This window comes from Canis lupus, chromosome 17 (genome assembly GCF_011100685.1).
Source record: "Canis lupus familiaris isolate Mischka breed German Shepherd chromosome 17, alternate assembly UU_Cfam_GSD_1.0, whole genome shotgun sequence".
NCBI classification, from domain to species: Eukaryota; Metazoa; Chordata; class Mammalia; order Carnivora; family Canidae; genus Canis; species Canis lupus.
The window spans coordinates 140,892-168,096 of NC_049238.1; the positions used below are offsets into that span (position 1 = coordinate 140,892).

At 45.9% G+C, this 27,205-nt stretch overlaps 1 pseudogene; it reads left to right on the forward strand.

The window, feature by feature from the left end:
• The first annotated feature begins 23,531 nt into the window (after window positions 1-23,531).
• On the forward strand, window positions 23,532-24,391 carry LOC100683756 (annotated as a pseudogene).
• The last annotated feature ends 2,814 nt before the right edge of the window (window positions 24,392-27,205 follow it).

A 27,205-nucleotide genomic window follows, 5' to 3' on the forward strand; every position in this document is an offset into this window, starting at 1 on the left:
GAAGGTATTTTTTCTAACTGTAACTCATAGATAAGTATTTAAAATGCATGTGCGGTTATCTTTTTAAAAAGTCATTTGTGGTTTCTTTCCTTCGCTACAAAGCCCAGATGGTGGCATCAGAGCTTCAAAGAGCCTGCTCTGTGAGGCAGCGATCTCAGGGCCAAGGGGGAGCACGTGCCACTCTGCTAGCTTGTTCACACGTTGCAAGACCACTTGGCGCATGTTTTCATTCTTGACGTTAAGCAACTGATATCCAGCAGGTCATAGAGGATTATAGCATAAACCAATTTTCTGTTTGGGGGGCAAGGCTTTAACTTTCTAAGGAAAACCCAAGAAAAATATAATTCCTAATACTCCAAAATGCAGTTCATTATGCCAACCAGCAAGACTATCCTTTTGTGATGTTTTCAGGAAAAGGCAGTAATTAGAATTAAGATCATTGTCCAACTTTGAATTGGATTAGAATTATATTTGTTGAGTGAGTGAAAGGAAGTGTTAAAAATATTCTTTGCCATTTGATTGCATAGAAAGAAGATGATAAGATTTGGTCAGCAAGATTTTCCTCACTTTTGAGATACTGATAAAGCCAAAGATGACCCAAAGATTGGAATTAAGAATATATCGAAATTTGCGTTTCTCTTTCCCTTATAAAAGGCGATAAACAATTCCTAGATTTCTAGGTAGTGTCTGCACTCAGGCATCCTCCGGGTTGGTAGTGAGGCTGAGGAACTTACCAGGGCGAAACGGTGGCCCATGTTGACTCGGGGGCAAAGACTGGTCAGATTACAGTGAGTACAGACTCACTCTCCACAGAGCTAATTAAATTAAGAGGCTGAATCACATCAAGCGTAATACAACTAGGAAGAGGCGAGGTCCAGTGGCTTAGGGAAAAGCACAGTAACTAGACGAGGGCTGTCTCGTTCCTCAAGTCTGAGAAGTCACAAGCAGACCCAGAATTATGATTTTCAAGAATATCAGCCTCACTTAGCACTCTATCCCCAACATTCGGCATAGCACTTAGTACATAGTAGGAACTCCAAAACTATTTTTTGAAGATTTTATTTATTTATTTGAGAGAGAGAGAGAGCATGAGAGAGAGAGAGAGAGCACAAGCAAGGGGAGGGGCAGAGGGTGAGGGAGAAGCAGGCTCCCCTCCGAGCAGGGAGCCCAATGGGGGCTCGATCCAGGACCCGGGACCATGACCTGAGCCGGAGGCAGACGCTTAACTGCCTGAGCCACCCAGGCGCCCCTGCATCCATGTTCTATTCGCTATTATTTTTTTAGCTGCCAGTGGAAGCAACATAGATAAATCTTTACTTCCTTTCACAGAGGGCATTATACAATTTAAGGTCATTCTGATTTTCTTCAGACTGTTTCCAGATTTCCTCAACTATTCCTAAAATGCTAGAGCTTCTAGATCCACCGTCACCCTGGCTGTCATCCTCAGGATAGGCTCCAGGTCATTAATATCCTGCAAAAGATTAGAGGGACCGTGACCGAAGCCTCCGGCACGCTAGATGAAGCTAGATTTGTGGGTCTGTGGGTTTTCTCCCCATTTGCTCGGGTCCTCTCCCTTTCCTCTAGGCTATCACTCCCTCTGCCAAGAATATTCCCCTCTTGCTGTAGCTAGGGGCTTCCTCCAGGGAACCCTCAGTGATCGTGATCGATTCAAATCCCCTCGTATACCTGGTGGCTTCCCGTACTTCTCTTTTTATTACATTTGTCATCATGAAAATTTATTTATTTGCATTTTTGATTATTTTCTTAGTGCATATTTCTCCCCTAGACAGTGAAACGCACGAGGGGGAGGATCATTTCTGAGTTTGTTCACACTTGCATCCCACGGCTAGCACAGAAATTGACACAGAGGTAATAAAACCCTCATTATTCATTAGTTTAACTAATAATCTGGCAACTAAACTTCTGATTCCACATCTTAAAGTAAAATTTGCTTTGCTTTTCCCCAAGCATTGTTGGTTTACTTTTAGTTTGGGTTCCCTAAGAGTGAACGGTGGGATTTCCATGAGATTATTTGTAACTGAAATCATTCAGTCCATGAAACGTCTGGTAAATTCTGGAACTCTCATTTCACATTGCTCAGACAACAAGCAGGAAGGGTCCCAGGTGGCAGTGCAGACGCTTGATGGAGTCTCTATGCTACGTGGGATTTTACCGATAAGCTGTGTGCGTGTGCTCACGCATGTGCCTAGGAAACCCAGAAGTCAGTAAGTAGGACTCGATGTGCTTCCGTGATGGACTTGGCCCCTGGTGAGCGGCAACCACTGCCGACCCTGCTCCTGGAGGCCACACGGCCGCAGGCCCTGCTCCAGAGGCGCTTCGACTGAGACGGCAGGAGAGGGACAGGCTCCCCCTCTGGTCTTGGGGACCAGAGGCAGCCGCCCTGGGGTAGAGCTCGCAGCGTAAAAATAGTCACACCAGGTCTGGTTCTCACACCTGGCACGGAGCTTGAGTTACCCTCTCGTCACCCTCTGCTCACAGTGTGTTAATAGGCATTTACGTCGAAGAGAGATGTCGGTAGAGTCCTCAGGTCTCAGGGCGGGCACGTCGGCTCTCACGCAGCTACACTTAATGCTGTCTCCCCCCTGCTCGGGGCCCAGTCTCCCCTGGGCACCCTGGCCCGCTCTTCATGCTCCACCTGCTGAAGTGAGGCTGTTCTTTGGCTCACAATGTGTAAACCCCCTGGGAACTGCTTTTGTTTGAAAGACGGAACAAGAGCTTAGTGAACCTAGCACAGTCACACGGTTTACGCTCAGGCCAGGAGAGTCCTCCTCTGTCGGCAGAATATTTACTGAGAACAGATGTGTCTCCTTCCGTCCCCCCGGAAGAAGCACCAAAGGCTGGATCCCCTGACGAGAGCGATTTGTGGTGGAGTTTACTAGATGGGGCTCCATCACTGCAGCTTATAGAACAGGAGAGTCTCCCAGCCTCCTTCTGGTGTAACCCTTGAGGTATTCCTGACTTTCCATCATTGCCAACGTGCTGACATATCCAGGAATGCTGGTGGGCTCACGCTCAGAACGCCCTCATTTCCCGGATGTAAGGGCCTGTCATCAGAACATCAAGTCATCCCGTAGGAGTTACAGCTAGTACAAGATGCTAAGCGTCCCTGGGAACAGAGACTGGCTCGTGTCTGTGCAGTTGAGGGCGCAGCACCTCTCCCAGCCCTTTGAACTAGTCCTGGTAGGGAACACCTGCACCTGCAGGAGCCAAGCAGCTCACAGCTTGAAGGAGCAGTGTGGGGTGCAGCTCTGTGGGCGGAGGTCAGTAGGGTGAACACTGCACGTGTCCTCAGTGGCCAGACTGCAGGGGTCCTGGGGGAGTCTGCTGGACATTTGGTAGTGAGGGCCATTGGGGTCTTTGGTGGCAAAGTCTTCCAAGGTCCTCTTGTCCCCCTTTTCCTCTATGGGAGGGTGTGCTAAGCTAAGGCAGCCCTCTTGCATGAAGCACTCTGAGCTGTGGAGCTGGAGTCGGGGCTGCGTGGAACTGCTCTGGCACCTAGGCCTCGGGGCACAGGCACTGTTGCTGTGGTGGTGGAGCTGGTGTGTGAGGTCTGAGGGTGTGCAGATCACCACCCCAGTGGGCCCTGGGTCTCTGGGGCTCACCACCTTGACTCAGGTCTGGGGCTGGGGATGAGACATAGCAGTAGCATGGACCCAGGGATGGCAGCACAAGTCCCTAGATGGTGGGGAGTTGGGGATCCCAATGCAGGGAGTGTGGGGCAGCGAGTCAGGCCTCTGGGGCAGGTTTCCCCACAGCAGGACCTGTGGTCCAGAGGCTTTGGGTGGCACCTTCAACTAGACTCAGCACCGGTGAAGACTATGGGACCCTTGGTAGTGAAGGCTGTAGGTGTCTAGTTGGTGTCACCAGCCGGTGACATCTCCAGAGATGTTTTTTGAATAAATGGACTATAGTCAATAAATGCATATACATTATATCATCTATACTTTATGGGAGACTGTGAAAATAACACAGAGAGTGTTCATATACCCAATATCCAGTTTCTCCATATTATAAAATTTTACATTAGTAGGGTCCATTTGTCACAATTAATGAACAATGTTGATACATTATTATTAACTAAAACTCATACTTTATTCAGATTTGCTTAGTTTTTCCTTAATGTCCTCATTCAGTTCCAGGATTCCTTCAGAGCATCAACTTACGTGGTGTCATGTCTTCCTAAGCTTCTCTTGGCTGTGACAGTTTCTCAGACTTTTCTTGTTTTTATGACCTTGGTGGTTTTGAAGAGGACTGATCAGGGATTTTGCATAATGTCAATAACGTGGAATCCGTACGCCTAGTTTTCATGATTAGACTGGGATTATATGGTTTTGGGAGGAAGACCACAGAGGTCTTTTTCTTCACCTCATATCAAGAGTGCATATGATCGTCATGACGTCATGTTGATGTTAACCTGTGTCACCTGGCTAAGCTCATGCTTCTCGGTTTTCTTCACTGTAAAGTTAATCTTTCCCCCTTTCATACATATTTGTTGAAAAAAGTCATCATACACAGCCTACATCTAAGGAGTGGGAGCTGTACTCCAATTTCTTAGGGAGATATATCCTAATGAGCCATAAACTAAGGGGCCGTGTGGTATTCCCGTGTGGACGGGACAGTCTAAAGTAGAGACATGCGGGGCTGGGCACTCCTGGAACGTTTTACACAGTGGTAGAATGAACCATCCCAACTCCCGCATGTGGCCGAAGAATTAATTGATGGTAGACATACTTTGAGCTCAGAGTTTTGTTTCTGGATGTTACCAACCCTGACCTTAGGGAAATGCTTCCAGGATTTGAAATCTGAGCCACTTCACCCAGTATTGTGGTTGTTAAATCCATTTACCACGTCTGATTTCCCCCATTCTATACCGAACACCCAAGGATAGGGACCTTATTAACAGTAGGAAGAGCATCCACATTCATTTTAACATAGGCCAGTGGTAATTTGGAGACAGAAAGGTATCAGAAAAGGTTTGTACCTTTATTCTCATTATCAAAATATGTCATTATGGACATAGAGGAACAGGCTTTTTGCTGCTGACTGCATTTAAAATTAGAGTAAAAAAAAGAAAAGAAAAATAAAATTAGAGTCTGATTCTTTGCTGTTTGCTTATGTGTCTGAGAAGCATTCTCTGAGCTAAAGGCAATTGCTATAAATCGTATGAACACTGGCCTAATGAAGAGAAATGACTGTGTAGCTGTAAACTCGGGGGATAAATACATACATGCAGTTCATGCATTTTTTTTTATTAGTACAAATCAACTGCCCATGTGAAGGGAAGGCTGAGCCATATAGAACCTCATGCCACAAGCTGGGCCCCTGAAGGACAGACATGGTGAATGGACAGAGCAGAGAAGCAGAGACCAAGACCTCAAATATCATTATGGGGCCAGAAGATTCAGGGCACAGCCCTTTACCAAGGGATGTGCTTGTCTCGCTCATTTGGCATCACTTCTAATGACTTAAACAGTCTTTCATGGCCCCCCCCCCCGGGGGGGGGCTCTGTTGGTGAAGCTTCTGCCTTCAGCTCAGGTCATGATCCCGGGGTCCTGGGAGCCCAGGTCATGATCCCGGGGTCCTGGGGTCGAGCCCCATGTCAGGCTCCCTGTTCAGTGGGGAATCTGCTTCTCCCTCTCCCTCTGTCCCTCTGCCCCGCTCATTCTCTCTCTCTCAAATAAATAAAAAAATTTTAAAGGTCTTTCTGACTTACTACAAATACACTTTGAACAGCCTCCTGCTGGACTGGATAAAAGGGGAAAACATCAGCTCTCATAATGAGATCTACCAAGGACACGGAAACAGCCCAACAACACTGCAGGTGGGGAGCCAGAACGCAGTCTCAGACCTCCTCCAGCTGCTGATTTTGGCTCTGGAGACCTGAGCACGCTCCAGACTTTTCTGGGGCCTCACTTCATGCATCTGTGACAGTCGGGATGAGAACAGAGTATAGATCATCCCTTACAGGTCCAAGACTATACGTGACCTAAGTTATATAATCATGGCTTTGCCAAGTCCAGGGTTGCCAGGAGGAGCTCATTTCCAGATAGGTGGGGATCTAAGCCTGGGGCCGGGGTATGATGTCCACTCCTTAGAAATACGGTATTCAAATAAAAACATGCATAAAAACATAGGGAAAATCCATTTAGCTGAATATGGAAGGGCACATAGAGATAGCTGAGACCAGGAGACGGCTGTAACGGGAAAGTCAAACCAACAACATCAAAAACCGCGCTGGTTTTCGCTACTTCGGGTGGACACACGGAATCGCTGACACTGTTACCCGTCCCCCGGAGAGAAACCAATCGTCGATGTTGGGAGCTCCAGCCACGGGAGCTGCAGCTTTGTGGTCAGCCTGACATGTTTGCATGACTCACTGAATTCAAGCTTTCCTGCCAATTTGTTAGTACATGTTTCTTGATTAAAGCTGTGTTGAAATTATATGTCAGCTGCCAAGCTATTTTAAAATCAGCTTGTAAAGTTTTCACTCCTGGAGCACATATTTTTCCAGTGAGGATGCATAAAACCAACGATTTGCAACATGAGATCTCCCATTTAAGATATTTGCATTTCTAAGCCAGAAAGTGTAATTTCCCATAAAATAAATTCTAGGTGGCCATTTTCTTTGAAAGTATGCTATCGGTCAGCCAACTATAACAACGTGGTTTCCAAACGCTCAGCAAATTAAGTCTTTGCCGGGTCAGCACTAGGGGAACCTTAAGCCCAGACGGTCAAGCACATAAGGCAGCGCATCGCCCGCACCTGCAGGCTGCTTCCCTCAGACCTCAGGAGACACAGCTGCGCGTCTCAGTCTCTGCTCACACCCGTCCAGCACACACAGGCCAGGGTGTTTTCCACGTGAGCCTCTGAACCTGTCTTCCTTTTTTGCCTTTGGCTCACTTGAAAATATGAGATGACCCCTGCTCTCCAAGTCAAAGGGAGACAAGCAACTCTCGTGACCTGAGGGAGGCCTTAGCACCCTCCTCCTTCCCCGGCCGCCCCTGGGTCAGGTTCGCAGCGCCAACACCAGTCCGGCCCCTGCTCCTCCTCCCTGGGCTACTCCGGCCCCGTGAGACCCGGGTTCAAAGTAGATGACCTGGCACACAGCCCTTTGCTCGGGGCTCCGGGGGGGACAGCCAGCCCCGTCTTGCCAGCGCCCGTCAGCAGGCCGCAGCAGAGACGCGTGTGCCGCCACCGCCCTTCAGGCAGGGACCACGGCCCTGAGTGTCCACGAAACGCGCGGCCGGGGTGAGCTCTGCGGAGTCTGGGTGGCAACCTGCTCCGACGCGGGGGTGCGTTTTCTCCAGGGGCAAAGATTGCAAACAGTTAAAAGGATAATTTTCTAAATTCCTTTACAAGCTCTTGGGTAAAACATATAGTTGGATTAAAATGAGATTATACCGTAGGGATTTTCAGTGGTCTGATTTTTAATTTAGAGGATATAATTTAAATGTCTCTATTATAAATAAATACAAATCTACTTTGTTATATATCAGTAGATACACTCTCCTTTATTATGGATTTGCTTCATATGTTTATCATCCAACCTTCTAATAAACGGGTTATTGCCGTTTTTATGCCATATGTACATAATTGAAATAAACTATGCTGTACCTTTTAAAAATATTAATTTAATATTAATACATACAGGCTTACTTATTTATTTAATAAATTATTATAATTTAATAAATTTAATGAATTATAATATTATTTAATAATAAATGTAATAAATGTAACAGATTAAAGTTCAAAACCTGAAATTTGAAACATACAATATATATCTGTCATTAATGTTTTAAATAACGTTTTATTTTTCTCTACTTCCAGTAAGTTCAAACCAATAACAGGCCTGTCTCTTCTCTCATTGGATCTCAGAAGCCCATGCTGGTCCTGGAGGTGGCAGTGGGAGCAAGTGGGTCCTTGGGGCCTTGAAAAGACCTGCAGTGACACTTTATCCTGATTTGCTTTTCTTTTTTGGTTTATGCTGATTCCATCATAATTAAATATTTTTATTTAAAAGTTTATTTTTAAATAAAATTTAAAAATAAAAAGTTCACTAAAATTTGAAAAAACAACAACAAAATACCTTTTCCTGGCACACTTCTCTACTTTTAATCTTGTAGCTACTTTCCTCCGTATTTCACACACACATACCCCTGGGACCACGACTCTAGGGCTCTACTGTTCCATCATCCACACACTCGTAGAATTGGTGAAACCAAGACAACCAAGAAAATGGCCTCTGAGTATGAAGTAATGGTTTTCTTGCAAAGAAGCTACTTTATGCTTGTGTTCCTCCTCTCGTTGGGGAGTCCTCGTTGGGGAGTCCTCAAGGGGCTGGCACGGAATTCTCCCCCCAGTCTAACGGCCTCACTGTTCCTAGACTGAAGGAAAGAATATGATACCTGAGCAATTGCTGGAGTGGCTCAGAAATTTCCAAACTTCTGAAATCCCAAGCTTGTGTTCACTACACCTTCTCTAAAATGTTGGTTCATACGGTTGTTTAGGTGTAAGTTTTCATGGTTCACATAACCGGGATGGAGCCCTACTGGCAGCGAGGCCTGCATCTTCTCACCCATACTTTCTACCATCTTTAAAAAGAGAAAAGGAGAAAAAATGAGTGGAAATATCAGAAAGGGAGACAGAACATGAAAGACTCCTAACTCTGGGAAACGAACAAGGGGTGGTGGAAGGGGAGGACGGCAGGAGGTGGGGGTGAATGGGTGACGGGCACTGAGGGGGGCACTTGACGGGATGAGCACTGGGTGTTATTCTGTATGTTGGCAAATTGAACACCAATAAAAAATAAATTTATATATATATATATAAAATAAATTTATAGAAAAAAAATTAAAAAATAAATAAATAAACCCAAACATAAAGAAGAAAATAAATAAATATTTAATGCAATGCCTATCAAAAAGAATAATAAAAATAAAAATAAAATTCTGCTGTGAAATTAATTCAAAACTGAGACGTGGCTTCAAGTCCTGAAGCATCTGGAGGAAGTTGGGCTGCTGGGAACAATTTCTACTCACTTCAAAGTAAATTGAGAATTGCGAAGAATATCTATTTCTGCCTCACATACCTTGATATTTTCTCTATTATTTACTCGTCCTGTTTGGAATTAGAACATTCAGACTTGACTCAGAACTCTGATACTGTCTAGTTCATGATTCTCGAGTAGGCTGATGATGAATTAGCAATGAGTCCGTTTTTTGAAAAACAAATTCTTGATCTGGTTTTCTGATTGAGCATGTTGTTGGAAACGCCCCTAAGAGATTCAAGTAAGCACCCAGGTTTGAGAGTTACCGACACAGGACAATCCTGCCCCTGGAGTCGGGAGACTGAGTCTTACAGTCGGTCAGCTCTGAAATCCAGAAGGGATGCACCAGCGGACGTACTGCGTGCTCGGCTGGTATTTAGGGCCAGCATCTCCTGCCACTGTTCACTGACCACCCTGTATCTCTCCTTATGGTTAGTGCCCGTGGTTGATAAAAATTTCAAATACGTTTAAATTTTGCAGCTAAGAAGTGGGAGAGTTGAATGAGCACCAAGATCTTCCAGCCATGACTGCAGTGCTGAGTGTCTCCTATACTTTGCTGACACCACTTTCCATACAAAGTTTTGTTTGTTTGCTACCTGATGCCTAGAACAAATCTTATCTGTACGTTTCGAATATCTAAGTAAGGTCTTTGCAAAGATGAACATTCTCTCACCTTTATCATTCCTAATAATTAAATTTGTTTGTCCTGATTGGTGTGTCCTATAAAATGGAAGGTTAATGAGAAGAGGAAAAAAATACAACCACTGAAATGTAGTTCATTTGAGGAGAAATCAGTCGGGCATTATGGAGGCATGACTTATCACCAGAACAGAGAGCTGGCAGCTAAAGGTAAGATGAGCATACCAGCTGGTTTGCCCAGAATGTCTTTGTTTGTATCTGTTGTCTAAGTGTAATTACCCATATGGCCCCTTTCGCTCTCCAAAGTCTGCATGTTTGAACAATAAATTATTTGGTCACATTTGTTGTAAGATATTTTGCATATTTCAAAATATTCAGCATCATTGACAGGTCTGGATGTAAAAGCTCTCCCAGCAGTCTGAGGGACAGGTGAGCCAGGCTGCTGGGGCTTCACCCCACTGATGCCAAGGCTCATTTGGATAACAAGACTGAATAGGCAGGGGCTTCTCTCGGCTTCTTGCTCTATGTAAATTCCTCTAGAATCATGTGCTTGGTTGGAAAAGACCTTTCTCTGAAGTATGGAGGACTACTTTTCAGTAGAAAATTGATGCAGTTCACTAAAGCTCGAGTCCCCAGCTGGAATCCCCAAAGAGTTCTTAAGTTGCATTCTTCCAAGATTGTAGCCTTATTTTGGCTTCTTGTGAGTACTCCACATGCATGGCTTCATTAACCCTGACGGTGACGCTTATGACTTAGGTACTCTTACAATCCTCATCTCATAAATGAGAAAATGAGGGTCAGAGAAGCAACTTGCCTGAAGTCACAGATCCGGTAAATGATAAATGCAGGATTTGAAGGGGAGGGGATGGAGAGAGAGAGGGAGAGAGAGGTGGGGTGAGGCAGGAAGAGAGACCGGAGAGAAAATCCGTAGGTCAGAGAAATTAGAGTTGAACACGCAAGCTTCAGGAAGAATAGCAATCGGGGCACAGATGGTGCAATCAACATACGTGCAATAATCATGTATTTGGTTTTCACTACACTTCATGAGCTCTCCTAGGTTCTCAGGCCCTGTCTGCTAAAGAAGACAAAGTGTCCGCAGTCAAGGACAGTCAGCCAGGGAGGCAAGCACAGCCTAACTCAGGGAGTTAGGCGAAGGGTTAGTGCCAAGGAAGGGGCACTTACAAAACCGAGGTGGCAGTCGTGGAAGGGTTCCTAGGGGAGCCCCCAGCCAAGCAGGAGACGGAAGGAAGCACATTCAAGAAAGTAGGATCACCAGACTCCGGAGATGTGCCAAGGGCAGGCCCCTTAGGGAGCTGCAGGTGGGAAGATATGCAGAATCGAGGGTGGCGAGAGCAGGTTGGCTCTGGTGGGGGATGCCCGCCTCATGCCCATGTGTGGAATGCCCATGCTGAAGACACTGTTTGGCGTGGAACACGGGAAATTTTGAGAAATGAATAACTGAATGAATAAGTGGATACATGATGAGACCTGGTGTTCCAGTGTTGAGACATAATCTTCCAAAGGCAAAAGCATATAAACAGGTTAAAAAAAAAAATGGTCAGGGAAAGCCAAGGCCAATCTGAAGAATCCACATGGTCAGCAGCCTGTGGGAGTGAGGCTGCATTTTTTTTTTATTACTCCTCCATACTCTGCCAGTTTTATCAAAACTCCTCTGAAATACCTGATAATAGAGAACGTGTTGGTGCTCTGCGGTGTGTCCGTCCCCCACGTGCGTGGACCTGGGCAGGTGCCCAAGCTCCTCTTCGCTCTCACAGGCGAGGTGAGAGGTCGGATTATTCCGATGGAATGAGGGGTGCACTGAAAACTGCTCAGCCTAGTGCTTGCCACATAGTAGGGTATTTTTTAGTTTTAGCTGTGGATGGACATACTCTGCTTTCACCCAGTTACCATTATTTCAGTGAATAAGCTCAGAGAAAGCGCTCCAACCAAACGACGAGGAGTCTGTGTATTAGCCCCTCTCTACCCCAGGCAATTGCTGTGTGCAGTTTCTGTGCGTTTATCTAGATTGTTGGTTATTTTGAAAAGCAGATATTTGCATGTGTTTGTTTTATTTGCTCCTTTAGTGCCCCCACTCGCTTCAAACTCAATGGTAGTTGGAGAAGGAACATTTTGGAGAAGCGTGACCACAATCTTGACCCCAGGACTTAATTCTAATACATTCAAAAACAAATCTAATTATTTAATGAATCTAAATGTTGAAAATATAAATGACACAGTGCCTCAGGATGGTCAGGGGTATTTTTAAACAAACCCATCACATCCTTGAAACTTCAGAAGACCAGATAATCCCATATCTTTTCTCAGGGAGGGGTATTGTCACGTCAACAATCCCTACTAACTAAATGGAAGCTCAAACAATTTTAGCATATTTTTAGTAATTCAGATCCTGTGGATTGGGTCTGGGAAATCCAGTAACTTTTGGCCTTGCGAGATGCATAGGACTCTTTCCCCACCTCATTCATGTGTAGAAATGCCATAATATGGGGAAAAGGAAACAGGTCATTCTGGATAATGAGTACTCCCCACCCTAGAACCTATAATGATCAAAATTAGAATTTTTATAGACATAACTGCAGAAAATGCATTCAAATTAAACAAATTTGCCATCTGGGTAGCAAATTAAATACTCATATGAAGTCAAACCAAAAATATTTACCACATAACACCAGATGCAAAATTATGAGGCCTGAAGCTATCAGACTCATTGGTGTATTTTGAGGATATAATTAAAAATTATAAGTGAATCTATTAAGTTTTTACACCCTCTCAAGTGTCAACCACAATGTGTTTTTAATTCCATAAAGGAAGGGACGCCCGGGTGGCTCAGTGGTTGAGCACCTGCCTTCGGCCCAGGGCGTGACCCCGGGATCCCAGGATCGAGTCCCGCGTCGGGCTCCCTGCATGGAGCCTGCTTCTCCCTCTGCCTGGGTCTCTGCCTCTCTCTCTCTCTCTGTGTGTCTCTCATGAATAAGCAAATAAAATCTTAAAAAAAAAAAAATTCCATGAAGGAAAACAAAGATGAATAAAATGCACAAACTATTAATCAAACTATTAATTTAATTGAGTGCAGGAAGGACGTGTTAGTCCAAGGGGTGAGCAGGCTGAGAGGAGCTAAATCCGGAGAAGCTGTCGCCCCTCCCTTACGGCTTCTGCTGCCAGTCGATCACGGTGGGAAGTGCCTGCCGTGTGCCCGACGTCTGGGCAGTAGCCGCACACAAGGTCTTATTGCCTTTACCACTTCTGAGAAGTAAATTCAAAAGCAACAGCTGCGGGGAAAGTACCCTGTTCTGTGTTCGGCTTCACGGCTGGAAGTCGGTAGACGGACACCGCGCTGCCTGAGGACACGGGCCCAGGTCGCCGGGTCAACCCGTGTCAACCCGGGCGCTCAGGCCTTGGGGCCATTGGGCCTGCGTCGGGGGCTGAGCGAGCGCTGCGTGAGAGTCTGACCAGGCCTGATGGAGTGTGGAGACAGGTGTTTAGTGCAGCAAGGAAGAAAAAAATCTGGGTGACACGTGTTTGGAGAATAGGCAATTTCAGCACGAAATGGAGTACATCAGAGCAGCAACGGAAAGGTGCGCGGAGGGCGCTGCCCCACCGTCGGCCCTACTGGGACCGCACCACGCAGCTGGGCACGGCCTTCAATGCCCCGCGCGGCTGGGCCTGCGCTGCGGGCACCAGGAGCCGGGCAGGGCACTCGGGGGCAGGCGGCCAGCGGGAGGCGCCGGGGAGGGTGCTGAGCTCAGGGTGGCCGCCGGGATCCGGGCCTGCAGGCGAGGTGGGACCCCGCGGGAGCCCGGGGCTGGGGGCATCGGCTCTGGCCCTCGGGCACTGGCCCTCTGGCCTCCCCGCCTCCTGCGCAGCCCTCGGGCCACGGTGGCCACGCTGTCCAGGCTGCGGCCCTGGATCCCAGCTCTGCCCGTCTTCCCTGCTCAGGATTTTGGGCCTCAGTTTCCCGTCTGCAGGGCGGGGATGACGGGAGCCCCGACGCCAGGGGAAGTGAGGATGGAGGGGGGGTCGGAGGAGCCTGCGCCAGGACACTGTGGGGCCGGCCCCAGAGCAGCCTCTGGCCTCCCCTGCATAGTGACAGCGACTGGCAGTGACACCGTGTTGCCTCATGTCGGTGATGGCTTGCTGAGCACGCTGGACCCCCCTGGGGCCGGGCCACGCCGTATGTACAGTCATATCCTGAGAGTGAGCCCAGAGTCACGCACGGGAGACACGGCAAGCTGTGCCCCGGCCTGTCGGGCGTCGAGGCCCATCCTACCGGACGAAGGAAAGACAAGAAGCACTTCTAGGGGGGTCTCCACTGGGGGATCCCTAGGGCCGTGACATACTAGATGGCCGCAGGCTGCTGTGACTTGCTGGGTACAGAGGAAGTTCTTGACTGAAATTAGATGGTGCCACGACTCCAGGGACAGGTGGTCAGCAAGAGGTGAGACTGTTCACCGGAGCATCGATGGGGAAGTCTCCCCACGGCCCCCGGTTAGCTGCTAGGCCTAGCGCAGGGGCAGGTCTCTGCTGAGAGCCCGGGAGGGCTGGGCCGCCCTGGGAACGACCGAGCGAGCCCGACATGCCTGGATCGCGGCCGGGCTTTGTGGCTCACAATCGGGATTTGGAAAGGTCCCTGGTGCCCCTCCACTAGAGGAGAGGTGGATCACACTTTCCTCAGGACGTTTTCCGCCCTGAAACGTCTACAGTTATTTGACGGGCGGGCCCCGAGGGCGCGTGCGAAGGTGGCCTCGAGGGCTCTGAGGACAAAGGCTCCGGGGTCGGAAGTCAGGGGAGCCGAGCGGGGCCTCTGCGCTCCCGCAAGCGTGGGCCCTGGCAGGTGTGGAACAAAAGCAGTTTGCTCTGTTTGTGGTTCTGTGGTTCTCTAACCGCCCCAGATGTGAGCCGGCGGATCATCCACCTTAGTCACTGGGGTTCTGTCTAGTTCATCAGGCTCCTTATGTCCTCTGTTTTGCTAAAAATAAGTCTAAGCGCAAGGGCTCTTTCTTAAAGACGAATGTCATGGTGCGTGCTGTCGGCGGCCACTCCTTGGGGCCCACGCGTGGCGGGTTCCCTGCAGCACGGCCTCGCGGTGAGCACGGCCACACGGGAGGGAAGCACGCAGAATCCTGCAATTTCCGACGTCCGTGCTCCGGCTGCTTCCAGAACAAGAACTCCCTGACAGCTTGGTTTACATCGCGTTTGGATGGGCGGGGATGGGGGTGGGGTGGGTTCCCACATTTAATACGATATTTTACAACAGAATAATAGTTTTTACAATCCTGATACTGGCATCAGTGATAGCATATTTCCGGGGTGACTGGAAACGGCCCTCGCAACCTCGACTCACTGTGCTCACTGCCCCTGGCTGCCGTCCAGTCGCTCGGCTCTGACAGCAGCCCCTACTTGCTCAAATCTCCTACCTGCTCAATGGGGTGCTGGGTGCTTACCCCTTTGTTTCTTCACAGCAACCCCACGTCATGGTGTTGTGATCCCCAGTTTGTTACCGAGGACACTGGGGTTTCGGTGACCAGCGAGTTTTTCTCCAGGCCAGGTAGGCCGTGTTGGGATGCCTTCCTAGGTTGCATGACTCCGAACCTTTGCACTTCCCCATACGGTGCTCTAGGATTTAGGATTACCTGTTAGGGTCAGGAACACAAACAGCACATGACAAGGTGTTCTCCTACGTAACACCTCGAATACTTTGGGAGCCAAAAGATAATCATGCTTGAAATGTGAGATAAACAGAGGATGATAATGTATAAATAAGAACAGAAAAAAGTTAATTCTGAGGGGGTCGACATGCTGGGAGCTACAGCGGTCCATGAGGACCCCACAGGGGAGGGACAAGATACTCCTTGACGTCAGGTAGGATCCAGACCAGAAGGTGGACCAGCAGGTTCCTGGGGAGTGAAGAGGAGGACGTGGGATCCACCAGGGTGCCGAGCAAACACATTTGCCTCGATTCAGAAAGTTTGTGTTGAAAAGTGGGGCAAATTTGAATAATATTGGTCAAGAGTCATGAACTAGCCGCTTAAAGGCTGATTAGGACTCATAGATGTTGTCACTGCCAACACAATATATATACATGCGACTTTTAAATTCTGAATCTCTTTGAGCAGGATGGGCACCTTCCCCTGTGCCAGCGGTCCTTCTCTCCCTACGTCTGGTCAACTGATCCATTTACCTGTCTGTACACCAGGCCAACCTTACCTGCCTTGGTGCTTGGGACATTTAATTTTGTGACATCTCACAGACAATCACAGCACATCCATTCAGCAGACTTGGATGCCAATGACACCAGTGTGAAAAGGTCATTTTGGGGGCAGCCCGGGTGGCTCAGCGCAGCCTTCAGCCCAGGGCCTGATCCTGGGGTCCCGGGATCGAGTCCCACATCAGGTTCCAAGCATGGAGCCTGCTTCTCCCTCTGCCTGTGTCTCTGCCTCTATCTCTCTCTCTCTCTCTCTCTCTCTCTCTGTGTCTCTCACAAATAAATAAATAAAATCTTTTTTTAAAAAAAAAAGGTCATTTGGTCTAACTTCCAGGACACCTAAGAGCCATAAAAATAACAAAAACAATAATTCCTTATATTTGCTTAATATTTGCTATACATGAAATATTTTCACTTTTTTAAAAAATTTACAACATAAAAATTAAACCTTTCTTCTGGATACATTTAAGTAATAGGAAGTTAGACTTTATGTGCATCTTTTTTCCTCTATACTTTGTTCTCTCTTTCTCTCTCTCTCTCTCTATAGACACACGCATATATGTTATATGTAACTAAGATCAAGAAAGTGAAAAAAAATCACATTCAGAGTAGATGACCCAATTCCAGATTTTTTTTTAAAGATTTTATTTATTTATTCACGATAGACAGAGAGAGAGAGAGAGAGAGAGGCAGAGACACAGGCAGAGAGAGAAGCAGGCTCCATGCCTGGAACCCGATGTGGGACTCGATCCCGGGACTCCAGGATCACGCCCTGGGCCAAAGGCAGGCGCTAAACCACTGAGCCTCCCAGGGATCCCCCAATTCCAGATTTTTGCTAAACACTCAATAAACATTTCTTGACTGATTGAATAAACGAGCACACAGGTAAATGAACAAATGGATGGATGGTCAGAAAGATGGTAGGGTTTTCGTCAGACTTTAAAGGAAGGAACTTTTTCCTGGAGAAGAAGATGAAATTCCAGGTTCAGAGGCAGCGTAAGCGAAGGCCTCGAGCCAGGAACCAAAAGCCTGTGAACATGCTCCGTGACCGATGTGAGGTTTACGGGCGGAGACTGCTGGTGAGCAGCGCAGAGTGACCGCTGGACGGACCGGAGACACCTGGGCACAAGCCAGCAGGTGGACTGGGCCCTGAAGCATCAGCCTCGGGCCGGGATGGGGGTGACCCTAATGGTGTGGACACGACGGACAGGAAAAATACAGTGAGGGGAGGACGTCGAGAAGCATGGAACCAGCCCGGGCACAGGCGCAGGGGCAGCGACGAGGAAAGGAAAAGGCTTGACAGCTGTTTAAAGGAAATACGTAAGAGGCATTTCAGCAGGAGGAACAGAGGACGGAGGGAGAGATCCAAAGAGAGATGCCCCTTATGTTTCATTACTTACGGTTTTTACTGTGACACTTATTAATATGCTGCCCTAATTCTTAAGATCTTCATGTGAGGAACTAGAACAACACGCATACGGAACACGTTTTTACCTTCTTTCAGCCGCAGCAATTCTTGGCTCTGGCATGCAAATGAAAATCAGAAATCAAAGGGGTGAGCACTGGGTGTTATTCTATATGTTGACAAATTGAACACCAATAAAAAATAAATTTATTAAAAAAAATCAAAGGGAGGCATAGTTACAATTTAGGGTTGAGATATGGAAGGGTTTCTGCGTGGTCTAGGCAATCCCATTATCTTTTTATTTTTATTTTATTTTTTATTTTTTTCCATTATCTTTTTAGCAGAGTGATTAATAAATGATAGTGAACTCTTCAGATAGTCGGCTATATGATGCTTAGATTTCAGCATGGGCAGGGCAAAACTTTGCTGAAGATCGTTCAGAGATTCACCTAAACAGGTAAGTCTAATTCTGAAATCTGTATTACTGCAATTTTCTGCGTTGGGTTTCGTATAAGTAGTGGTTTGCCATGGGGATTTAAAAAATATACCAATGCTCAGGTCTTACCCTAAAATAACGTATCAGAGTATCTGAGGAAGGGATCTGGCATTATTTTTCTTTTTTAAGTTTCCAGGATAATCCTAAATTGCTGGGATTATCCTAAATTGCAGCTGGTTTGAGAGCCATTGGTCTATACGTCACCCAAATTACTTTTCAAAGCAGTGAGAAGTAACCAGTCAAAATGTGATGTTCTGGCACAAATCTACTCCTTGCATTTTCTGTTTCTCTTCTTATTCTTGGGTTAGAAGAGCCTGGATGGCTCCGTCGGTGCAGCGTCTGCCTTCCACTCAGGTCGTGGTCCCGGGGTCCTGGGATCAAGCCCCACCTGGGGCTCCCTGCTCAGCAAGGAGTCTGCTCCTCCGCCTGCTCGTGCTCTCTCCCTCTCTCTCTCTCTCTGTAATAAATAAATAAAATACTTTTTTAAAAAAAGAATTAAATGCACTAAAATTTTATTAGTCAGATTCTTAACATGTACTAGAGGATGACAAGAAGGACATAAATTATGAAACTTAATTTCTTTCCTACTATAGAGTTGCAAAGAAAGGGACATAGAAAGTGAAGCTAAGTGTTCCACATTCATCGACACATATAAATAAGAATCTCTTATGAACTTTTTCAGAGAGTATGGGATAAGGGGAATAGGTTTATTTTTGAAATGAAATAAAGTAAAATCATGACATCTGCAGAGAAGAAAAGAGTGGTGGAGACTTTTTTCTGGGGAAACTTTAAACCCATTTGAAAACTAACCCTAAGCATAAATCCCAAGCCAAGCAGAAGGAATATCATGGTAGCTCCTCATTTTGGTTGAAATCCAAAGCGGTTTGGCTCTGACCTTAAAAGGCAGACTTAGCTGGCCTGTTCTTGACTCCTCCCACTACCCAGTCCTTGAAATTACAGAACAGATACAATAGAATGGGAATAAACTTGTGACACAATGACAAAGAGTGAACATTTAGAGAAATTTGGGAAAGACAGAAAGCAGATGGGATTTAATATTAAAAGAAATACAGTGTGAGCCAAGAACAACGAGCAAAATGGCCAGAGGCTGCTGCTTTCCTGGCAGGCTGACTCCTGGACTCAGGCAAAGGAGCGGGGAGCACAGGTGGTGGCGGGAACGGCCTCACAAACCCAATCTGGTGAATTATGGAGAATGATAAAGACCAAACAAACTTAAGGTTACCCAGCTGGAATTATTCACAAAGAGGATAAACCCTTCTCTGGGGCCAGCAACAGACAAGGGCCGCCCCACAGTGGGAAGCCAGGGTGGGAAGAGGTCAGGACAAGGAAGGCCAGGCGAGGCTGAGGAGAGCCCGGGCTCCTCTGGCACCTGTTTCCCTCCGTCCTACACCTCTCGCCGAAGGGTCAGACTTCATCTTTGAAGTTACCTAGAGAGCCTTTCAGTATTTATGGCAATGGGTCCTCACACTTGCCTGCTCTAATTTTTAGGCATTTACAAGAGAAACAAAATAATTTTCTTCACCTTGAGGGTCTGTTCTAATTCGCCATGAGGATAATTTACGGATAGCTGCTAGCGCTGCACGCTTGTAAAAGGGACACCTTAACTTACTAAAACCTTTACCTGTGGATACCCTGCAATGGAGCAAGCATGAGGCCAGGGATTCGGGACATTTGTTGTCCGCTGGCAAGTGGAGACTCGCTCAATCCTAAAGTCAGCCTGTTTTACAAAAGAAGCAACCTTCCACAAAACGAAAACAACTACACAAAACCCTGTCAACTTGGAGGGTGGGGGTTGGTTTTCCTTAAAAGCTAAGCTTTTCTCTGAAATGTTATGTGATAAATCAGAAGACCTTTCATTGTGGCCAAAATAAGCAGAGGCTTAGCGGTGGCTCCCACCAGGGCTGGGAGGGCCGGACTCTGGCAGGCGTGTCTCCTGCCGCCTGACAAGAGGGCCCTGTGCCCCACCCAGGCTGCAGGTGGGTGCTCACTGGCCGCAGGTGGGTGCTCACTGGCTGCAGGGGATGCTCATCGGCCGCAGGTGGGTACTCACTGGCTGCAGGTGGGTGCTCACTGGCAGCAGGTGGGTGCTCACCGGCTGCAGGTGGGTGCTCACCGGCCGCAGGTGGGTGCTCACTGGCCGCAGGTGGGTGCTCACCGGCTGCAGGTGGGTGCTCACTGGCAGCAGGTGGGTGCTCACCGGCTGCAGGTGGGTGCTCACTGGCCACAGGTGGGTGCTCACCGGCCACAGGTTCACCGGCCCGGCTCAGCCGGGCGCTGCCCGTTGAGCCCAGAGCACCAGGCCAGGTCCCGCTCATGCCCCCCTGCCCTCGGGGGCCCCCCCGCCCCCCGGTGCTGCCCGGAGAGTGCTAGGGCGGGTCTTGCATGGAGCCCCGGGGCCTTGGGGCTCTGGCACCCCACCCCGGAGGTCAGTGCAGCCAACCTGTGGGCTGTCCCGGGGGCCCCTTGGCTTGGGGTGCAGACCCACCCTGCGGTTCACGTGTTGCCACGACACGCGAGGGCCAGATCTGCAAGAACAGAGGCTTCCTAACGTGATGGGAACCAAAATGCTGCTTACAGAGCAATGTTGTCAGCAGCCTAATGACAAACCACACTCTGGTTCCATTGCCCTGAAAGACAGAGCAGCGATAAAAATGTGGCCTTGTAAGAAGTTTATATTCTTTGGCTCACTAATTCCACTTCACAACATCCATCCAAATTGAATGATCCGGCTTGCTTGCACATACTTACGCGGAGATGTATACATAGCCCAAGGAGAGTGAAGAAGACATAGTCATCTTGAAGGCCCCCCAAATCCAGCAGCGGCTTAAATAAATTATGCTCTTACTAAATGAGGTATGACTTAGCCAATAGATGGTGTTGGTATTTCTGATGTGTGGGAAGTGTTTATACGACGATGTGAAACGAGAGAGCGGGAGACAAGAGGAGCCTGGAAGACACCCTGCCAAGTGCTGCAGTAGTTCCCGCCCAGCTCTGCCTTGGGGATCAGTGCCGAAGAGGGGTCCCCACCCCGGCCCGTCTGGGTGGTCGCGGCAAAGGGGCTGACTCCTCCCCCTCCTTCCCTCTCCTCGGGGCCTCCGCAGATGGGATGATGCCCACTCCAGGCCTTTCCACGTAGTTCGCAGATTCAAGTGCTGTCTCCTCACAGACACACCCAGGAGTGATGTTTAATCGGGTGCCTCTTGGCCTCGTCAGCTTGATGTAAAATTAACCATCAGGTGTTATTAGTTATAGAAGCATTATCCAGATATCCTATAAAAAGAAATATGGAAATCAAACAATGGAAGTTCAATTTAAATCAGGAAAATTTGTAGAAATTAACCTAACACCCACTAAAAGACTCAGTGTTTTATTCCACAGTTGGGGATTACTTCAGTTGTGTGAAATGAGGAAGAAATAGGCCATGACAGTTAATTAGCCATAGAAAACACAAACTATAGTAAATCCAGAAGTTGAGCAACTGTTTAGCTATTTTTTTTCTATTGGCTCTTACACAGGAATGAGATTTTAATCGAGGACAACACCCAGAGTGAGACACAGAAGCAAGGCTGTCGCTGCAATGGAGTCAAGGCCGAGTCCCAGAGTAAGGATAAGAGACAGAAAGACCCCACACAGGCAAACACAGGACTCCAGTATATGCTGGTCCTGGTTGAAGAAGAAAAGTGCCACCTGCTTTTTACTTCCAGATCATTTTTTTAAAAGACTTTATTTATTTGAAAGAGAGAGAGTCCTGATGCAGGACTCGATCCCAGGACCCCGGGGACCAAGCCTCCAGGTGCCCTCTCTTCTAGATCAATTTTTAGTTGACTTTTCTGTCTTGAAAACTTTTCCCTGGTAAATATACAATGGTGAGCTTTTTGCTTTTTTTTTTTTTTTTAATTATTATTATTCATGAGAGACAGAGAGAGAGAGAGAGAGGCAGAGACCCAGGCAGAGGGAGAAGCAGGCTCCATACAGGGAGCCCGACGCGAGACTCGATCCCGGTTCTCCAGGATCACGCCCTGGGCTGAAGGCAGGCGCTAAACCGCTGAGCCACGGCTGCCCGAGCTTTTTGCTTTAATTCTGTTTTCTGGTTTTAATAAACCAACCTAATGGGAATCATACTAAATTCTAGGGACACAAGTTTAAAAGGCAATCTGTCCTCGTCCTTACGCTGTGCCCATTACCAAGTACACACAGAAATTTTATCGATTTAATTTGAGATGATCTTTGTCCCACCATGTGAAGCATAAAAAAAAAAAAAAAAAAAAGCAAGACTGTGGCTCTATCTTATCCAAGTGCAAATTCCATTCAAGCAATTTCAGACCGAACCCTGCACAGACATCATCGTGTCCCCGGACGGTGTGAGCGCACGTGAGCATCAGGGCAGTGGTGGCTCTGGCACCCAAATCCCAGCTCTAGGTCTTACTGACGATGGGAGTTGACATGTCTTTAACTCCAGCGTCCCCAGTTTCCTTGATCCAGGGCGTGTGACGCGTGTGGAGCTCCTGCACACGGTGAATGCTCTGCCGCGATCACACCTCCGTCGAGCCTGTGCCTCAGAGCCCTGGGTTTGAAAGATGACAACTGGCCTGGAGCACATGGAGCAGAAGTTCAAGTCAGGTCTTAGTTTACTTAAAACGAGCTGAAGTGGGTTTAAGTTCCAGCTTTATTCCTCCAGACTAAGTTGCTTTGAAAAGCGTAAGCCCGCCCTCGTCTGTTAAAGAGGAGTAACAGGTAAACGGGTTACAATGAAGACAAAACGAGGTAATATTTGCCAGGAATGAAGAACAGGCCGGCATCTAGCATGCGCTGGCTTAGCTAGGGAACCCAACCCAGAAGCTACCCTGGTTGCTGCATCGTGTAACTATTATCTACGAAGAGTGTGGGAAGAAATAGTTGTTTCTTGGCTACTGAACTTCACATTTTAAAGTGGTAACATAAATATTTTAGACCTGGATAAAAAAATGAGAATTTCTGTAAGCCCAGCAACAGCTTAAAAAAGCAGACACTTAAAAAAATGGAATATCAACATCAATCTTATTCCTGAATTTAATCTTCACAGGAATTTTAAATGAATGCCAATGGGAGTAATGTCATACTGTGTTCCTAACATTTTAGTTCCTAAACCTCTCGCATATCGTTCTTTCAGAGAACCAATATAGGAGGCAAAACTCTCCCCTCCCCATTTTATGGATACGGACCCCAGAGCCTGCAGGTGTTCCCCTGCGTTCCCCCTGTGTCTCACCATGGCCGTTAATCGATTTCCAGCCTCCTCTTTCACTGCATCATATCTCCAAAGTGCAAAACATGGATTCATACTTTTTTAGGCTTTCTGCCTTCGTGCAGTGATATTTGACATACTTGCTGCTTTCATTTGGAAGGTGCTATGCCTCCAAATGAGATGAATAAAATGGGGGTTATATTCAGTGCAGGTGCTCTATTTCAGTGTCTAGTTTCCAAAATAAAGCTAGGTCTACCTGAATGTATGGTTTACAATTCATGAGGAATTAAAAATATTTATGAATAACTTAATGTTGTTTCTGAATATCCTGCTCACCAGTACATCAGGGATTGGAAAAACCACTCTAGACAAAGAACTTGCATCAAGATCAGGACTGAAATCCATTAATGTGGGTGATTTAGCTCAAGAAGTCTGATCAACAGATATCATGGAGTCTGCAAAATGGCTTCTCCTGAGGACACACCGAAAGATGCAAAGATGATGGCACAAATCCCGAAAGATGTGGGGATGACAAAATATGAGCCAAGAGTTATAAATCAGATGTTGGAGTTTGCCTTCCAATATGTGACCACAATTCTAGATGATGCAAAAATTTATTCAAGCCATGCTAAGAAAGCTGCTGGTGATGCATATGATGTGTGGTTGACCATTCAGTGTTGTGTTGATAAAAAAGACTTTTTACCTCTCCTCCCCCAAGAGATTTTTTTTTATTAGATATTGCAAGGCAAAGGAATCAAACTCCTTTGCCATTAATCAAGCCATATTCAGGCCCCAGGTTGCCTCCTGATAGATATTGTTTGACGGCTCCAAACTATAGATTTAAGTCTTTGCAAAAAAAGGCATCCACTTCTGCGGGAAGAATAACCGTTCCACGGTTAAGTGTTGGTTCAGTTACTAGCAGACCAAGTACTCCCACACTTGGTACACCAACCCCACAAACCACGTCTGTGTCAACTACAGTAGAGACTCCAATGTCCCTCACGGGGCAGAGATTTACGGTACAGATGCCTACTTCACAGTCCCCAACTGTAAAGGCATCAATTCCTGCAACATCCACAGTGCAGAATGTTCTGATTAACTCACCATTAATTTGGTCCAAAAAGATTCTTATTACCATTAACATAGTGTCATCACAAAATACTTCCAACAAATCATCAAATGCATTGAAAAGAAAACGAGAAGAAGAAGAAGAAGAAGAAGAAGAAGAAGAAGAAGAAGAAGAAGAAGAAGAAGAAGGAGAAGGAGAAGGAGAAGGAGAAGGAGAAGAAGATGATGATGAAGTTGACTATGATAATCTGTAATCTAGTCTTGATCCTTCCAACATGTATACTTGGTCTTAAATCCATTGTACTGAGAGTAAACATGAATTTTCAAGTTGAGTTGTAGAAAACCTAAATGGTCCTTAATGAGTAAATACGGTTATCCTTCCCTATTGAGATGTTAGCTTTTCTTTAATAGGACTAGTAATGGTTATTCATTAGCCTTTAAGTGTAAGAAATAAAATTGTCAGAAAAAATATTAATAACCAATATAAACACTTGTGTTTTATTTACTCATTTTTCTGCAAATGTTGGGAGTTTGATTTATTTCACTGTAGTAAAAAGTAGGATCCATGACCACTATCCCAACTATTTAGTGTCCTTCAGGCCGAAATAAGTTTTAAAGATAGTTTTCTTTAAGTTAAGAGATCCAGAGGGTCCCAATATACTAACTACATCAAAAGCCAGTTACACGTTTGTTCATTTGATATCGCAAACATAGCAGTCTTTGAGATTTACTTTCTCATTTTTTTTCAATTTTTAAAACTGTGGTAAAATACAAAAAACATAAAATTTACCATCTTGACCATTTTTAAGTGCTCGGGTCAGCAGCATGAAGCACATCCATGTCGTTGTGCATCCCTCACCGACGTGTCTCCAGAACTCATCTTACAAAACCAAACTCCGTCCACATTAGCAGTGACTCACTGTGCCTCCCTCGCTCAGCCCCTGCCAACCCCATTATACTTTCTACCTCTATGGATTGAATTATTCTGGGTACCTTATATGTGTAAAATCATACATATTTGTCTTCTTGTGACTGGCTTATTTCACTGAGCATAGCATCCTCAAGGTTCATCAAGTTGTAGCAGGCATCAAGTTTTCTTTCTTCTTTTTTTAAAGATTTTATTTATTTATTCATGAGAATACACAGAGAGGAGAGAGAGAGAGGCAGAGGCACAGGCAGAGGGAGAAGCAGGCTCCGTGCAGGGAGCCCGACGCGGGACTCCCTCCGGGGTCTCCAGGATCAGGCCCTGGGCTGAAGGTGGCGCTAAACCACTGAGCCACCCGGGCTGCCCTTAGGTCTTGTATTTAGATCTTTGATTTATTGAGTTAATTTCTGTAAATGGTGTTTCCTCACTGATTTTTAAAGATTATTTGTGAGTCTCCAGTTGGGATGTGACTAGTGTGCACCTTATTATATTTTTAACTCCAAATATTAAAAAAGAGATTAATATTTTGAGCCAAATGAAGATTATAGTTTTGAATTCCTTTACCTAACTTTTAAAAGCACACTACACTCACCACAAACAATCCTTCCAAAGGAAAAGATATTTTTCAATCAAAATATTACATACCCATAGTGAAAAATCAAGGTTTATTGTGATGTGTAAGAGTCCTTGGCATCATCTTGGATCATACCCACCACCAGTTCCAGAGGCAACCACTTTCATCATTCTTAATAGTATACTCTGGTATTCTTCTACTTCTTTTTACTCTTCTTGATTCATCAATACTACACATTACCTGTCGTTTTTTGTTCTGGCAGAGAGATGTACATGCATCCTGTTCTCCTTGAGTCTTCTCCATATTGTTGTTACAATTCTGCGGTGCCAGTAATCCATGTTCATGTTATTATGACTGTTAATTTGTTCATTGTTGAACTACTCGGGGACTGCTGAGCCAGATGTAGTGTGATTGCATTTCCTTTCTCATAACACCAGGTGTTTTCCTTAATTAGTTTCTTAATTTTCATTACCATACATTTCTATTAAACTATGGTTTCTTTCACAAATGTTCCAACTGATCTATTTGCCCATCAAAGCATTTCTCAATGTTCAAAACCAGTTCTTAAGGTGTGTAAGTCCATTTTCTGCCTTCGAAGCCAACCAACTGCAGCCATCAAGTACCCGCAACAATTTTGCCTTTTGCTCCCGAAGGCTGATGGTACCTGGGACCTCCTTCCTCTCCTTCTGGCATTGGACACTTGTGTGCTGAACCTCTTGTCTTGCTCTGTTGTGGCTCACTTCAACTTTTCCTGACATAAAACCTTCAATATCTTTCTATTAGAGCCTGGACTTTTAGAACTGGTTTTATTCTTTCTTCTCACTTGAAGTTTGTTATGGTGTGGATAATTAATCTAGGTAGAAAATGATTTTTTATGCCATTTGGATGATTCTCCTATAAATTTATGTGGGCTTTTCCCCTCTTTCCTTTTTTTTTTCTGTCTTTAAACTTTTAGGGTGATCTTATTTTGCCAGATATTCTTATAGTTAATGATAACATACCTTGGTGTTGCTTTCTTTTCATTCATTACATCAGATAGTAAGACATGCCAATTTTGAAACTGCTGATTCTGGGAAATTGTATTTCTTTATTTATATTCCCTTTTTTAAATTCTAGTTGCCATTGCTGGATATTCTGGGTTAATTATCTAATTTCCTTATCTTTATGTTCACATTGTCCATTTCTTGGTGTCTGGGTTCTAACTTTTTAAAAAATTTATCATGTTTATTCTTTTAAGTTTTTATTTAAATCCCAGTTAATTAACATACAGTAGGGAGGGCACTTGCTATGATGAGCACTGGGTGTTGTATGGAAATGCTGAATCACTAGATTGTACACCAGAATCTAATACTACACTCTCATGTTTATTTCTTAGTCTATTTAGAAAATCAACTATGGTATTGAAATTCCCATGTGCCTGTTTTCTCCTTGTTTCTTTAAAAAAAAATTCTATTATTGTTTCACTGAGGGAATATACATTCTAATCTATCTGAAAAATTACAGAAATTTTTCCTTTCAATTTTTTCTTCTAATTTTTGTGCTTTTATTGTTATTTCTATGTTTGCTCCT